The sequence below is a fragment of the Acinonyx jubatus genome, chromosome X (genome assembly GCF_027475565.1).
Source record: "Acinonyx jubatus isolate Ajub_Pintada_27869175 chromosome X, VMU_Ajub_asm_v1.0, whole genome shotgun sequence".
NCBI classification, from domain to species: Eukaryota; Metazoa; Chordata; class Mammalia; order Carnivora; family Felidae; genus Acinonyx; species Acinonyx jubatus.
Genome location: NC_069389.1, coordinates 83127805 through 83145665, shown reverse-complemented (window position 1 = coordinate 83145665; position 17861 = coordinate 83127805). Strand labels below are relative to the sequence as shown.

The window sequence follows — 17861 nt, the reverse complement described above, 5'->3', positions numbered from 1 at the left end:
TCTGCCCCTCCCCTGTTCATGGGTACACATACTCTCTCAAAATAAACATTTTTAGTGCTCGCTTCGGCAGCACATATACTAAAATTGGAACGATACAGAGAAGATTAGCATGGCCCCTGCGCAAGGATGACACGCAAATTCGTGAAGCGTTCCATATTTTTTTTACCCAAGGGATACAGGAGTACTGATGCATAGGGGCACTTGTACCCCAATGTTTATAGCAGCACTCTCAACAATAGCCAAATGATGGGAAGAGCCTAAATGTCCATCAACTGACGAATGGATAAAGAAATTGTGGTTTATATACACAATGGAGTACTACATGGCAATGAGAAAGAACGAAATATGGCCCTTTGTAGCAACGTGGATGGAACTGGAGAGTGTGATGCTAAGTGAAATAAGCCATACAGAGAAAGACAGATACCATATGTTTTCACTCTTATGTGGATCCTGAGAAACTTAACAGAAACCCATGGAGGAGGGGAAGGAAAAAAGAAAAAAGAGGTTAGAGTGGGAGAGAGCCAAAGCATAAGAGACTCTTAAAAACTGAGAACAAACTGAGGGTTGATGGGGGGTGGGAGGGAGGGGAGGGTGGGTGATGGGTATTGAGGAGGGCACATTTTGGGATGAGCACTGGGTGTTGTATGGAAACCAATTTGACAATAAATTTCATATATTAAAAAAAAAAGTCCAAACACACAAAATAAATAAATAAACATTTTTAAAAAGATAAAAAATGAGTACAAAAAAATTAACGACATAGGTCAACTTCCCAATATTTCAACTAAGACAAAAACTTGAAAATTGCAAAGATGAGAGAAATTTTGGTACATCTTTCAGACATGCCATGTTAATACCAATGATTTAATTCCTTAATCAACAGTTATCATTTTTAGAGGAATTAAAATCAGAAAAGAAAACATATCATTGCTACACATTCTACTGTCTGATTCATGCTTTTTCAAAGACCCAGATTTATGGCTGAAATGGTAAATCAATTCTCTCCATCAAAAGTGTGTTCTATTTTGTACCTTGACATTGAAGTAATACAGATTAGTTGCAAAATAAGATGAGTTTATTCATAACACTTTTGCAGCCAAATATGTCCACTGGAACATAAGTGCAACATTGTCTGGACAATATTATAAAGCCAACAAGCCAAAAATTACAAAGTAATTGGAAGTAAAGAAGACAATTTCAGAATTAGAAGATAAATGCTTATTTTTTAATTAATGAAATACACACACACACACATACATATATAGCAAGGGATGGGTTGGAATGAGGGGATAGGATGTAGCATGGTAGGAGAGATGAGATGTCCTATGAATTTGTACTGTGACAGACTAAATATTTGTGCTTGGTGCTTGAGTCATGGCTTTGACCCCAAGATATATTTTTGTTTTCAGGACAGAAAAGTAATACATGGACACTTGTTAGGAAGAGAATCATTGGCTCAGTAGATCAGGGGTATGGCATAATGCTACTTTCCTTATGTGTGGCTTACAGCAGTAGGAAGTATGCAAATAAAGTTCTAATGAAAAGAATTCATCTTGCATGGTCCTACTGAAGAAGCTTCTCTCTCAGAACCACATGAGGATTTTCCACCATTTCAGTTATTTCTAACATTTTTTTGAAATGGACAAGATTTGATGCAGCTTCAAAGGCAAGCTACTTATAAATTTGTCCTTGAATTAATATAGACACACTCCATGTTAATATTGAATATTAAATATGACCTTCATTCAAAATATCAAAGAAAATCCTCTCTTCATTTCCAGTTTAAACCTTCCTTTCTCACAGGCTAAGGGAAGTGATTAAAGGAGATAAAAGAAAAGTGGAATTTGAGCCTATGAAGTATTCACCTAGAGAGGACATAAATGTTCTAATAGAAAAACTAAACTTTGCTTCCCCATTTTGGTAGGGGAGAGGGAGACCTAATTTCTGTCTCCCACTGGCCCCTAGAAATATTGACAAGAGTTTGTAATACTTCACAAAATTTTTCTGGATTGAAGATTTCAAAAGATCTGAGCATTCATTTTCAGCCATCATCTCAAATGTCAAAGGATGACTAACTCACATTCAAGACACTGGAATCTCCAGGGCTTGCTTTTGACATTTCTGTGTTTTCTTTCTTATTCCTGAATCAAGCTGGGCACATTTGAAGGATGTTACTTGTAGCTCTATAACTCTTTAACATAAGGAATATGCATGCACAGTATTTGTGTGTGTACATACACACACATTGTGAAAGTTACAAAATAAGGCCTCAAAATCAATTTATAAAGGAGATTGATATTCAGCCTCCTGACATATTCCCCCAAATAATATGCACAGGCAATCACACATATACATGAAATATGCTAGAAGGTCCTGTTCTCTTAAAACATTTAATCTCAGAAAGGAAGCTTTATTTATTTTGAGAAATTCTGAAGACATATCTCAAAGATAAATTTCATATGGATAATATTTGTTTGAAGGTGAAAAAGGGAAAACATTTTTTTTTCTTTCTATCTAGGTTTTTAATTGCTCTACTTCCTGGAGAAAATATACATCATTACTGTCTACCTCATTTGAAGAAAAAAAATTCTCAGCAAAAAGGAAGAAAGGAAGAAAGTCAGGAAAAGAAAATGACTGATACAACAAAGCATAAAATGTCATTTTTATATCAGATATGTTGTGAATCCCTTTGCCTGGATTCACAAACTCACTGTGTTTCCAAAAGTTTCGATTTTATACAGCATCTGCAATGTGCCATTACTTTACCAAGCAATTGGTAAAGGCTCTGCTTTTGAGCATCACAAATTATTTCTATTTTTCTGTTCTGTTACATTCTCATGCATTTTTTAAAAATGTTTTTATTTATTTTTGAGAGAGAGAGAGAGAGAGAGAGAGAGAGAGAATGAGTGGGGGAGGGGCAGAGAGAGGGAGACAGAATCCGAAGCAGGCTCCAGGCTCTGAGCTGACAGCAGAGAGCCAGATGTGAGGCTCGAACTCGTGAACCATGAGATCATGACCTGACTGAAGTCGGACACTTAACGGACTGAGCCACCCAGGCACCCCTCATGTACTTTTTTAATGCCAGGCATAAATGGCAAAAAAAAAAAACAACAAAAAAAAACAACACAAAAAACAAAAAACAAAAAAACACACACAATAAGAACAAGGACAACAACTCCGAAATCTGAAAGGATGGTATTTTCTAAGGATCCCAAAGGTTTTCTTTCCCCATTCCAGTATTACACAGTGCTACTTAGTTTAGCACCATGTTGGTATTGTTGGTCTTTTGGATTGTTTGGCTCTTGTTTTTCTTACTGACCTTTATTACACTGTCCTCTATTAGTGTGCATTTACTCTGGTCTTCCCATCTAGATTGTAAGCGGAGGTAATATTTTCCCCTTCCCTTTTTTCCCTCATAGATCACATCATGGTATTGGCTATTCAGGAGGTAGCCAATAAAAATTTGTTAATGAAGTGATAACATACCACTGGTGTCACAAGATACAACTTCACCAGATTCTGATCGCCCTTCTGATGCTTCCTTTCCCTTGCCTTGTGACTTCCCTTGCCTTCCCTTCCCTTCCCTTCCCTTTCCTTTCTTCTTTCTTTCCTTCCTTAGGGTATATTATATTTATTGTGGGCCTGCTACGTAGTTTGCATTATATTGGCATAAAAATTAGTATAAGTCACCGATTTTTCCTTTCAACGAGCTTACAGTTTAATCAGGGAAATAATATTTACATGAGAAACTATTAAGCAAGATTTAGTGTCTCAATGAATGGTAAAGACAGTAAGTGTTGTGAATTCAGAGAAGGGTACATTATTGGGCTTCATTTAGTTAAAAGAGGTCTCTTAGAAGAGAAGCTATTAGAAATGATCTCTGGAACAATAATATATGCCTCACAGTGTTCTTGCAAATACCAAGTAGGCTAATGAATTTGAAGGCTTAAACATGGCAAATAATCAACAAGTAGCATTCATAATGATACTATGATGATGGAAAAAAGATGAAAAAGAGGACTGGTCAGGAGAGGCTTTCAACATTTAGGTAGTAGAAAGCACCTAAGGAAACAGTAGATTTTAGGATAAGTATGGCATGATGGAAACAGTAAAGTTAAAATAGAAGACTCATTGTGAGTAATAAAAATAACAGAGGGGGAAGGTCCATGTCAAGACTGAGGAGGACTTTGAGTGTCAGGTCGATGCATTAAGACTTACTTTTCTACAGGTGAGGAGCCCTTGGCATTTGATGGATTCTTATTGCAGTCTAACGGTTCTTTAGGCCCTTTCACTAAGACAGGCATACCATTACCTATATTTCCCCAATGTGACTCAGTGAAAGAAAGATTTAGACAATCAAATGAAAGTTTTTATCTAAAGTTGTCTGTTAAGTGGGTCGACAGTTTCTCTTTATAATGCCAGCCTCTTACCTCTTGCCTTAGAATGACTGAGCCAAATGGTTATTTTGATATAGACAGAGCAAATGTGGCTTCAAAGACATACACTTAGTGAATGCCAAGTGAAAATATTATGGATTACACTGAAATTATTACTGTATGGGATCACATTCTCCCATGTTGCCTCACATCCTGAAACTATAAAACAATAATTAGCTATTAAATTGGCCTCAAACACCGAATATGCCAAGTGTTATGCAAAGCCTCCACATGCTCTCAAAAGATCTTTACAGGAGAGTGAACAGAATACTGAAAAGTGGAAGAATCAGCAAAAGAAGAAAATAAACAGTTGGAAAAGAAAGGAAGAGCAGTGGGGCAGAACCACAGTTTTCAATAATCTAAGAGGATAAAAAAAATCATACAATAAATTTCCATAATTGGGAATAACTGAGAAATTGAAACTTCATTAAGCGGAAGTATAATGCAAAAAAGCACATTGTAAAACTAACACATTAGAGAACGTGATGCAAATAAAGATACAGGGATCATAGAACCATAGAATTGAAGAAAAATCTTGAGATATCCTTTTGCCCATATTTCTCATTTTAATTTCACCTCAATTATCTCAGACAAGAGAGAATCTATCCTGTTTGAGAGCAAAATGTGAAACATCCCAGAAGTAATTTCATAACTTCCATAGTGATGTATTCTGATGTTTGACAGCTTTCACTGCCAGTACATTCTTTCTTAAACTTTCTCATTCTATAGTGTTATTTCCTGTGGCTCCGCCCTCACTTCAGATGGGGAGCATCTGGTCCTAATGATTGCCCTTCAGGTCCTAGAAGATCATTACTCAATCACCTCTTAGCCAACTTTTCTATGGGCTGAACAATCTCAATTCCCTTTGGTTTTCTCTTCTTCAGTTTATTTCCCTGCTTGTTTATCATTTCTTCTCTGGGATAGATTTATAATAAGAAAAACAATCTTGCTGTATTTCATTCCAAATAATCATGCAATTAAAGTTCTAACTTAAAAAAAAAAGAGTGTATATCCGCTTAGGCTTCTAAGGCCAAGAATATTTTAAAAATTAGCCTTTTTTTTTTCTTTTCTCGATGACAAATGCCAGTGGAAAATCTTACTTAACCTAAAAAAACAAAAAAACAAAAAAACAGTATTTCTCTAAGGAGTTGAACTGTGCAGAACTATTTTTGCTGTGGACAGAGATCAACCTCCCCCCCCACCCCACCCCGTCTTCATGGGTAAATCGTATAGTTACATAAAAGGAAAAATTTCTCAAAGTGCCACTGACATAGGAAGTTTTACCAACTTATATAGCCTCAGGCAAGGGTTATATTCCTGAACTCTGAACCCACCTTTCCTAGTTCTTCTCAGTATCACAAATGAAGCTAATAATGGAGGAAAATCTCCAGGCTCTCAAATGATAAAGTAACATTCTTTCTAAAACCTAGGGGGAAAGTACTGTCAGAGGGTTCAGAAAGTCATAATTTTAAAATATAGTAAGTCATCTGTGAATGGCTAACTCACCCCCTGAAATTCAGATGATAGTTTTATGAATTGTTTCTAAGGCAATATAATTTGCCAAAATAATTGTATACTATGCCATTTATAAAGTCTTGATTTATCTCTTCACTTGGAAGCTGAACCCCTAGGCCACTGTTAGAATTAGGCATAAGTTCTATATTAAAGAGGGCAAGATTATCATGTGAACTTTTTAGTTTAATTCTATTACACAGCCACTGAGTTCCTTGTGAATCTGTAATATACACCAGGTGGTGTGCAAATATGCTGTTGTTTAGAGAAGAGTGGCAAGGGATTCCATTCAGGGTGAAATGTTCTCTTTCTTTATTTTTATTTTTTTTTTAACGTTTATTTATTTTTGAGACAGAGACAGAGCATGAACGGGGGAGGGTCAGAGAGAGAGGGAGACACAGAATCTGAAACAGTCTCCAGGCTCTGAGCAGTCAGCACAGAGCCCGACGCGGGGCTCGAACTCACGGACTGTGAGATCGTGACCTGAGCCGAAGTCGGCCGCTTAACCGACTGAGCCACCCAGGCGCCCCTCTCTTTCTTTAATATTATTATTTCTATAAAGAGAAGATTTGGGAAAATGTCACATTTTAAAATAAATAGCAGACATTTTCCCCATGGCATATCAGTTTGACTTAGTAACAAAATTAAAGAATATGAGTCCCAATAACATTAGTCACCAAACAAAAACACAAAGGAAACTTTGTCCTTACTTTCTAATAGAATAATAGTTGGAACTCAGCTACTCTCTAAGAGGGACATTTCCCTCCATCATCATGAAATGCTTCTCCAAATGTCCCTGTAAACCAGTGACTCTCAACTAGGAGGAATTTTGCCCCCTACCCAGAACCTTGGCAATATCTAGAGTAATTTTTGGTTGTCACAACTAAGGGTGGTAAGGCTATTGACATCCAGTGGTTTGAGGCCAAGAAGGTTGCTAAATGTCCTACAGTTCACAAGATGGGGCCCCACACAAAGAATTATCCAGCCCAAAATGTCAAGAGTGCTAAGACTAAGAAATTCTGGCTTAGCCTAAAGAGTGCCCCCTGACTGACACCACTGACTTACACCACTATCTAGGGGAGGACAGCCCTTTTTGTAGTCAGAACTTTGTGTCACAGTCTGCTTTACTCAGGATGTTGTTTTTCTACTATTGTGCTGTATACTTGGCTCTACTACCTCTCTCTTTCGTACTTTCTGAAGGATGGGAAGGCCTGAGAAGACTTAAGATACTTTTCTTCACCTTCTTTGGAAGACTGTGCCAACTCCTACCCTAAGGGCTGTGTACTTCCTGCTGTATGTTCTCCAATCTCTAGTCTTGTGGGAAATTCTAGAGTGAGCATACACCCTTTCTCTGATGAGATGACAGGAATGCTACTTTCAAGTTCAGAGAGAGCCAAGCTATTCTGCCTTACTCCTTGAACACTTCCATTTCTATCCCCAGGCAGATTTCCTACACACCCTTTCCCTTGATTTCTTGCTTCTGGCTACACTTGTGTGTCCTCAACTCAAGTATTTGTTGGGAAGTTTCCTTCACAGTGATTTAAGTCTGGCTAATAAGTTTTCAAGTTCATAATGACTATAATTTAGTACTAGAAGCAATATGAGTCATTCTGGTTAATCAAACACTCTGGTTAACTGAGAATCATTAGAGACACCATGCCAGAATCACTGACTTTTATCAAGGAATTGAAAAGAAACCAAATACACTAAACACTAAAAGTATGGTGAACGTCATTTAATCTCTACTTGACAATTTAAATGGCTCATTAGGATCTTTTATTGCCTTTAGGGTCATTATTATAATCCTCTGACTCTTTGTCTCATTTTGTTTGACTGATGCTGGGTAGAGGAATCAGTTCAATTAAGGAATTGTGGGGAAAAGAATTGGGCCCTCAGTAAGTATTATTGGCTTACAAGAAAATAGAGGCTACTCAGTTTTGGAAATCTGTTGCCTATATCTTGACAATTTTTTAAATCTAGAAACATAGAAAACTTGGAAAGTAGAGAGCTAAAAATGGTGTGCTTCCCTCAGTTGCATATTGGACCTCTCAGTTATAGTTTTCTATTATCATCTACCAGTAACCCAGAAAATGGTATTTTGCAATTTAAAAGGCTTTAACCGTAGCTTTCAATGACCTACTGACTTTCCTTACCCATTGTTGGCACTAAGTGTATTGTTATTCTGTTTTGTCTTCAGCTCAGGGCTCTGAGACCACACTGGTACTTGGGGATTGACTGTACTAGAAGCCTCACCCTGTTATGCTTTCCCTGACCATCCCAGTGGCTTCAAAGGAATTCTCAACACTCAGGCAAGTAACCAACTTAGTTATCAACTTGCCTGTGCCTTTTGCCAAAGGAAGATCACAATTTTGTTTTGCTGCCCTGGAAAATAGAATATATCTCTGTACCAAGTATGTTAAACACCTAACATCTCCTCCCTCACAGCAGATACTACAATATCATAAAGATGCAGCCCTAAGGAGATCAGAACTTGTTCTCTTCCCCTATTTTTCTTCTTGAAGAGCTCTTTGATGCTCTACAGATTCCCTGCAGTATCACAGGCCTGGTGAAACTGTTGAAGATAGTTAAACTTATAGCCATATCTGAAAATGTGATTATTAATTTGCATCTTAGAATTTGAAATTACCTTTCTTGCTTCATTTCTATATTTATTTTCTATTATTTTCTTGTCCCCTACCAGCCTGAGATAACTTTCAAAAAGCAAGCTGGACAAGTTCCCAGCATTTTAGGGCAAATGTAGAATTTTCAGGAAGCCAGACCCCTGTATTGAACATTTTCTACTTCTCATCGTTTCTACTACAAAATAAAAAAAAGTACAATTCTGAGTACAGAAACATTCCTGATTCCCCCTGCAGATTATGTTTTTTCCTAATGAGAAAGTGCTATCGTTCATTTACAAAGCTGCTGCATAAGGTCTGCCATTAGTAGGAAAGTTCTTTATTCATTAATCTGAATAAATGTATCAAGTGTTTACCATGTGATGGGGATTTTACATATATTACCATGATTCTTCCCAGCAACACTGAAAAGTAGTATTATGAAACTGCTTTTATGGATATGGCAACAGGGTCATAGAGATTAAGTGAAAAGTTTATGTTCTTTTTTCTCATACTAGAGAGTATGAATTCCCAAACTCTTTGAATTTGTTAAATACTAAAAGTTAACCATTAGAAGTGGTTCAATGATGTAAGAGTCACACTGCTTCAACTTTTTCTTTGTTGTAGTTTTTAAATTGTCAATTTTTAGCGATTTCGCAGATTAAAAGCAAAATAATCATGCCACATTTAGTCCCGGAGTTCAAGTCTAAATGTTTATGTGAAAAATTATTGTAGTAAACTTTTAATATGGCAAAGCAACCTTAAGCTCTATTTTAGCCAAATGAATCATAATCTGAAATTATATTAGAACATTTCCCTTGTCTTCAAACTGTTTGGTGTAACAGAATATTGATATTAAGCTTGGTGGACTTCACCAGTTAATGCACATTCTTCTCCCCTCCTTCCCCCAATAATATGTATACTGAAAAATGTGCTATTGTCTGAGGAATTATTTTGTTTTCTACCACTTAATGAAAATCAAAATTTTGAGTAAATGTACCTCAGTCTAATCAGACTTTTTATGACCTTTATAACTACATTTAAAACCCTTAATTCCTATTTCTGGGTGTTTGCAAGCCTGAATGCGATCATGAAGTAAAAATTTATTATTCTAGGTATTCACTAGCTAAGTAAACAATAGTTCTTGTTTAGCAAGCATATACTGTTCCTCAACTCTTTTCTCCAGCTTTTGCAGTGTCATGGAATCCTTAAAATACTTTGAAAATATGGCCTTGATCCATGGATTAAATCAGTATCTAAGTGAATGTGTTGATGTTTTATTGATCAGATGTATATAAATGGGAATACAGCATATATCTGGGTATTCTTACAGTTATCTTTTTAACATATTGTTTTTTTCATTAATTACATATCAACATTAATTTTGTAACTTGAAACAAATTGATTTTGTATAATTAAACGTGTCAAGCATCTGTATGCTTTGGTAACCATAGCATAGTATGGGACTGCTCATCAAGTCTAGCTTGTGAACAAGCCATTTGTCAAGTCAACTCACAGAACTGTGGGATATGTTGGTTCAGGTCCTCTGAGAAGCATGTCATGGTAGGATTGAGCTACATGAAAGAACTTTATTGTAGGGGATGGGGCAACTTGTGATGAAAATGGGAAGGAAAAAAAATGAGGCCAGGAGAACCAATAGATTGTGGTGTAGTTCTCACCCTTGTGGAAAAAAGAGGGAAGGAGTAAGTGTTAGTTAACAAGAGGTTTAACTGCAAGGCAATTATAAAAAAGTTTTTGCAAAGTCAATGGGAAATTGCTAAGCTAAAGTCATCAATCAGAGGAGTCCTCTATCTCCCAAGAATGGGTCTGCCATCGTGTTCTTGCGATGCTCAGTCATTGGTGGGGGGCAGCCTATGAGAAGTGTGTCCCCTAAAGCAGTGGTATATGCAGAGCACAGAAACTAAGGCTTTCGGTCAGTTACACTCCCTCACAGTGGGAAAACTGAAAAGCAGATTTTCATTGTTACCATGGGAATATATACTGGGCTAGATTCAGGGGTCTACCCAAGGCCTTTGACCTAATTAGGAAAATGTGTTTACCCACATTTTACTGACCAAACTCTTTTAAGTGTTCAGGTTTTGTCTTACTCATTTTTGCATCTTTTGTAACACATGATTAGGGACAAAATAGGTGCTTGGTGATTGATATGGACTCAACATCACTTAGCCAGCAGTAGTCTTTCATCTTGCAAAGTAATAAAAATGATTTGGTGACACTTTGCAAAGTGGGTAATAATTTCCTTAAATGGCTCCTAAAATGACTAGGCCTAAAAAAAGCAAAGCTGATAAACATTGTTAATTACAATTACAATCATTAAGAATAAGAGCAGTAATTATAATCCTTTGTCCTTCCTAATCTAGACCCTCCTCGTAGAATGAAAAGCCTCAGGATTTGAACTATTATACAGTCTCCCCAAATCACTAATAAATCAACACACACTAACCCAGACATACATGCACATATGCATACACACTCACCCTTCCACACATGGCTGTGATGTAATTTCAACTTCATATAATACAATCATGCTTTCATTTTTGAGTGCTAAACAACTCTAAACACAAAGAAGAGCTTCCTTAACCCCCACAGTCATCTTTAAAGCAAGTGAGAAAGCTTAGGGAAGCTCCTGGTTATGCAGAGTGGAATCAAATCCATGTCATGGGCAGGATAGGAATTTAAAAATAGGAAAGAGAAGTAAGTCATCTGGGAGAGTTGAAGTAAAGAAGAGCAAGAAAAAAAAACAAAAGAGGAGAAAGGAAAATAAAGCTGAACTTCTCCTGGAGATAGTAGCACATCTGTAATAATGATCTTGGGGGTTGACCAGGGAGGCCAAGGCTGCAGATTACACCTTCCAGTAACTGCAGACACAAGAGTTCAGTTGTTTAGGCAATTAACCTGAATAAACACCAACCATAATATTAGCTACCATGTGTTGAACACTCATGTGCCAGGCTCTGTGATGACCACTTTACCTGTTATCTCAAATAATTATTTTAATACAATCTTGTGATGTAGATTATTAATATATTCCCATTTTCAGTTGAAACAACTAAGTTTTCTGAGATAATTGCCTTGTGGAAGGTCACACAGCTAATAGATCGCAGAGCTCAAACGGGAACCTAGTTCAGGGCACCTGGGTGGCTCAGTTGGTTGACCATCAATTCTTGATTTCGTCTCAGGTCATGATTCAAGGGTAATGGGATAGAGCCCCACATTGGGCTCTGCATTGAGAGTGGAGCCTGCTTAAGATTCTCTCTCTCTTCCTCTGCCCCACCATCTCAAACAAACAAACAAGCAAACAAATGGGAACCCAGTTCTTTCATATGCATTTACCCTCTATACTACTTTGCTTCCTCACCTATCAAGACCATCTAGACTATCAAGACTACTTAAAATATGTTGTATTTGAGACTTTGGTTCTATAGCTAAGATTGTGCATGGTCTCTGCTATTAAAGACCACAGATTTTACCATCTGATTAAACAAAGTACATTCAACCTCTCAAAACAAACACACAAAAGCAACCCAGGAATCCAAAAATGACAAAAGTGTATTGGGAGAAGGGAATCATTATGGAAGGTTGGAGAATGAGCTGTGTCCATCAGGCAAAGCTTCCTGAGGACTTCGCAACCTTGAGCTGCACAATAAGAGAGACAAGAAAATGCATCATGGTTAGGTGTTTAGCACAAAAACTTGCCATCATTTTCTGAGAATAAATGATGCAGGACCTGCTGCAGGGCCACCTAGAAAACTAGTGCTGAAAACTAAGACATCAGGCTAGAGACCTTGTTTTTGAAACAAGAGGTATAATGGAAAAGCTTTCTTTAATGTATTATCGTACCACAAGACAATGTTGTCAATATAAGTCATATGGGTCATCATTACAAAGTGTTACTACTGGGTGGGATTAAATCACTGGCACAAATCACACCCTCTTAAGCAGTTTCAGCCAAGATGCCAAAGGCTGACTGGGCATGAAAGGTGGCAGATGGACAGTGCAGAAAAGGAGCTTGCCCAGCTGCTGATACTGTGTAAAACTTTGTCTGCTGTGAAAAATTCTTCTGAACCAGAGCAAGTAAAATTCTGGGACCATCAACTTGAGTCCAAGTTTCTTGCAAAGAAGCAAAGAACCAGAAACATGACCCACAGAGGGGTGTACCCTTACATGTATTAACTGTTTTCTGTAAACCTGTGGTGTTGTTTCTGTCCCTGTCCTGGTCCTTTACATGGATTTGGTCCATCTCTATAACATACTAAAGGGAACATGCTGAAGCCCAAGTGGAGGGAACAGCACTCTGACTGAGGTCTTTATCCTCTTACTCTCTTACTTTCTCATTTCAGCCAGATATCCTTTTTCCTGACTCTCAGACCCTAATGGGTCTACACTCAGGCTGCTAATGCTTGCCTTAGGCCCTCCTTGCTTTGACAGTGTATTTAGGCTTATTTCTCTGGTTTACTTACCTCAGGTCTCTGTATACAATTTTTAGCTTTCAACATTGTACACACCGTCAGCATCACAAACACCTGCATCTATGGGCAAAAGATAGTTCTGTCACCCACCCCAGTCCTGTAAGGCCCATACTAGTTATGCCAGCTTTTCTGGAATTCTTGCTAAGATGGGAGATGGGACACCTTGCATAGAGAAATATTTATCCATTGAAAAGACAGTTTTAAAAATCCAATAGTTGTATTTGGTTGCATGTTCAGGCTTCTAAAGGCCCAAAAGGAGATTATGGGGGACAGACCCTTGTCAGTAAATAGAATTAATTCTAAGGTGTGAAAGGGGATTGTGTTTCAAGCAGAGCAAGTGATGGCAGCATGCCCACAGAGGCAGTTGTGATACAGTGGAAAGAACACTGGCCTAGGTGTCAGGAGACCTGACCAAAATCAACTACAAATCAACTAGCCAAAATCAACTACAAATAGTTGTGTGAGCTTGGGTCAGTCCTGTCCCTTTTGTGGACCTTGTGTTTTGTTTTATCTAATAAAGAAACTATCCAATTAAATGACCTCCTAGATCAATTCCTCATCTCATAATCTAGGACTAATTGATTGCTTGACAGGCAAGTGAAGAGGACACAAATGAGTCTGTGGACACCCTGAGGCCTGATTGCCAATGAGGCAGCTTTATTGGGAAATAAATGAAATACATTTCAAAGATGAATAAGAGAGATCAGGAATTGGACACTTGTATTGTGGGTTCAGGAAAGGAGGGTATAGTTGATGAGTAGTAATTCATTTGGAGCAAAGGCTTCTATTGGACTAAAAGTTTAAAAACAGGGTTTTTAATGAAGTGGGAATATACGTGAGTAATTATGTTTAAGTGATGGTGTTTAAGGAAGACTGAAGGGGCCCAACTGATGTCCAATGCCTCATGTGCTATTGTACTATTACATTGTAATTACCACATTATTTGTGTCTATTAGAAAGAAAATATATTACTAGGGAAGTATAGCACATAAATCTAGAATTGATCATTTATGCCTGAGTAAAAATTACCTTCTTCAGATTAGCCAAGCACCTAGCAGAACTCTGAGGCCATGGGATGTAAGATAAGTAAATGTTGATGGGAGCAGGGGTAGAGGGGAGTGAGTTCAGAAATCAGGGTATCAAGGGGAAAATGGCCTACAATGTGGGGGGCTATTTAAGAGTAGTGATCAGGTAACGCATTATGCCTTTATTCCTTAGTAGGGATCCCTAGGCAGTCAGTGAATATTGTAAGGATATGAGGAACTGAAAAAAACTTGTGGCATTAGAGAGAGAACAATACACAGAAAGGTCAGAAAGTGAAAGCAGAGATACATGCTTTGTAAATATCAGTTATAGACACACAAACAAACATAAAGGTTCAAGACTTTCTCCTGAGCTCCACACCTGTGTATTCAATTCAATACTGGGTATCCACATCTGGGTGTCCCACTAAGCACCTCAAAACCAAAACATGATCACAATAGAAGATGTCACTGGCATCCATAAATGTTCTGTACTCTCCATCATGGTTGATGGGACCACCTTCTAATTACCTTGTCATTCAAGTCAGAAATACAGAATTCCTCCTAGATTGTTCCTTTCGTCATGATGTCCTCTCTCTTTCAACCACTACCAAGCCCTTAGATCCAATGTTATTTTTTTTAACAATTCAAATATTTATTACCCATTGCCTTAGTTCGAGTTCACTTTGCTTAACTGTCTGAATTACTGCAACTGCCTCCTAAATCAATCTGCCTGTATCCAACCTTCTCCCATGATAATGCTGTCAGATCCTCCACAATGCCGAGACTAAGATTTCTAATCATGTGACACATTTGCACATTACCACTGGCTTCCAGTTACCTACAGAATAAACCCCAAATTCCATTACATGGCTTATAAGGCATGGTTTGTAATCTGTCTGCATCTCTACTCTTGTCACTATCACTTTTATATGTGCTCCTTGTATTCTAACTTACATCAAATTATTTATCTTTTCCCAAACTTGCATTGCTAATTCATAACCATGTGCCTTTGAATATGCAAACTCCTCCATCCATCACCCATTTTGAACTAGGTAACTTCTCACTCTTCAGGACTTAGTTCAGATATCATTTCCTCAAGAAAGCCTGTATCTCTCTGTCTGCTGTGCCTGTCTCTCCAATTGATGAGGTACACTTCCACAAAATTTTATGCTTAACTTTTCCATAGTCTTAATCATGATATCAAGATTTTCTAGCTATTTTTCTAGTCTCTCTTATAGATTGTGAGCTCCCTAGACAAAGGTTATATCTTATTCATCTCTGTTTCCTCTACCTAGTAGAATGCCTGGCATAGATTACGTGCTCAGTAAATGTTTCATGAATGAGTGAGTGAATGAACTCAAGACATTTATTTTAAAATAAATTGTCGGATCTCATACTCTAACCACCAAAACAAACTTTCAAGTGCAAATTAAATATTTTTGTGAGGTCATATCTACCCAAAGAAATCTATTTCCCAATGGCCTCACATCCTTATCGGCTGACCAAATTGTAGAACCTGAGACTCTAGCCTAGACTTTTCCAATCTTAAATATTTTGATTCTAAGTCCAGCTACTTTGTGCTTAATTTTCATGAGTTTTCCTTCTATTTCCAATATTGTATTTACTCAGCCATAAATTCCCTTTATAAAGAACTACTCAATTAGGACTCCCACAGTGCTTACACTGGCATTGTTGCACCTGTCAATCACTTCCAGCCATTAACAGATTAGTGGGGAAGCCCAAGAGCCTGGGTTTAAGGGAGGGGAAAAACACAAATGGCCAAATCTGTTTGGCTGTCTTAATATATTTTACTGGAAAGGCTTTGTGTACCTTAATGACCAATCCTTACATGATTAAAAAAAAAAAGACTCTTGAAATGGTTTAGGGATTTTAGGCAAATAGCTTGTTAGTCTACCCCAGACATCTGTGCACAATGAAAGTAAACACTATCAGCAGTTTAATCTCCAAACACAAAAATCTGGCCTATATGATCCTCTTGTAACTGGGCCTCAATGGATATGGGTATTTTGAGCCTATTGCAGCATTATTTGTAGTTACTGGACAAGAGAGAATAGACTGAAATAGCAAGAAGATTCCTGTCATGGCTCATAAGGTAGGGGGACAAGGAGGGGGTCCTGGGGAAGGTGTTTTACAATAAATCTATGACTGGTGCATATTGGAGCTAGGCATTCCTGAGCAGCTAAGCCATTAAAAGTTTTCTGCAAATTATTTTTAATTTTTTTTAATTTAAAAAGTGTGTTTAAGGGTAGTTGACACACAATGTTACATTAGTTTTAGGTATACAACATAGTAATTCAACAACTCTATACAATATGTGATGCTTACTGCAAGTGTAGCTACCATAGTGATAGATAGCAGCAAATTTATTTTTTCAAGTGAGTTCTTGGCGCTAATTCAAATCCCCAACATAAACGTGAGTGAATTTAGATATGAATCGTATCAACACTAACAACTACTAAAAGGTCCTCCTATATATTCCACAAAACATAAGCAATTCATACAGTCTTTAGCCAGATATAAAACATGAAAGATATGGGCGGATAGATATGGCTGTGGCTTTTCAAAGATTCTCTTTGGAGCTTTAGAAGACAAGTGACCGGTAAAGGGCAGGTTCAAAGTTTGACATGACTTGACTGGCTGTAATAAGAAACCAATGACTCCACAGTGGGCCATGAAAAATAGTATGCCTGTCACTTCTGCCTATTGGCTTCAAGTCTTGAGTCTTTTAAACTCGTGGTTTTTCTGTGTATTTCTGGGGATCCCCCCCTGTTTTATTTTTATTTTTTCCTTTTTTGGGTACAGAGGGAGATGTGAGGAAATTAGATGAATACTTATAAAATCTATTAAAGGGGATTTGAGTTAGAAAAAAATGGAGCTAGGAGTGGATGGTTATTCTACAATAAAGAAAAGCAAAGATGATTATTGGTATGAAGGTAAATAAATTGTAAAATTAAAAACACTTGTATGGGGAAGATTAATTCTAGTTTTCTACAAGGGTTCACCCTTTTTAAAGGCTCTTCATTTCTATAAGTTATTATCTTTCATTCTAAGCTCAGAGCTCCTCCGCTTTCAGATATGTCCTAGATATTCTGCTACTCATCCTTTTAAAATTTCTATTTTCAGTATCTTCTTAATGGTGGCATTATGACTGCTGCACAAATGTTTACATCTTCCTTGTGCCAGATTTCACAAGAGCAAGGACTTAACATGACTATGTATGGAAAATGCCCAGTGAAAAGTTATGGTAGATTGTGTCCCATGCAATGTAGCAGGATCTCGATGGTTCTGATGTAAGAATAAAAAGGTTATAATCATGATATAAGATCAATTTTAAAAATGTATTTTGAAATAATACATTGATATAACATGGAGGTATCCAGAGTGATGAAAAATTTTAAATGATTATTTACTTTTCTCCTAAGCACAAATCTGACAAAATCCATACTGGATGTAATATTAAACTGGTTATAACTTTACACTAACTGAAAAAAACTTACAAGAAAAGAACTAATAAACCTCTTCAAAGAGAATTTATATTTATATTTGGATTCCTTCTATGGTTAAATTGTTAAACATTCTATGTGCTAATTCATATTTAGAACTGAAACACTTATATGATCATTAATGTAATTTTCTTCACTATTGCTTTTTCATGAGGCCTCACTCCTGGATGATTCTAGACAAAGAATAAGAGAAAAAGATAAGCCACATCAATATAAAAGCCTGAGGCAGATCAGGGGAATCCCAGCGTATGAATAA

At 37.2% G+C, this 17861-nt stretch overlaps 1 protein-coding gene and 1 non-coding gene across 4 annotated transcripts in view; one reads left to right on the top strand and one right to left on the bottom strand.

The window, feature by feature from the left end:
- The window catches only part of IL1RAPL2 (interleukin 1 receptor accessory protein like 2), a 1155228-nt gene that overhangs the window by 125721 nt on the left and 1011646 nt on the right, over positions 1-17861 (bottom strand). The gene's annotated exons all lie outside the window — the stretch shown is intronic.
- Positions 55-161, top strand: LOC113597416 (U6 spliceosomal RNA). Its single transcript, XR_003418181.1, has one exon. It is a non-coding gene; the product is annotated as a U6 spliceosomal RNA (small nuclear RNA).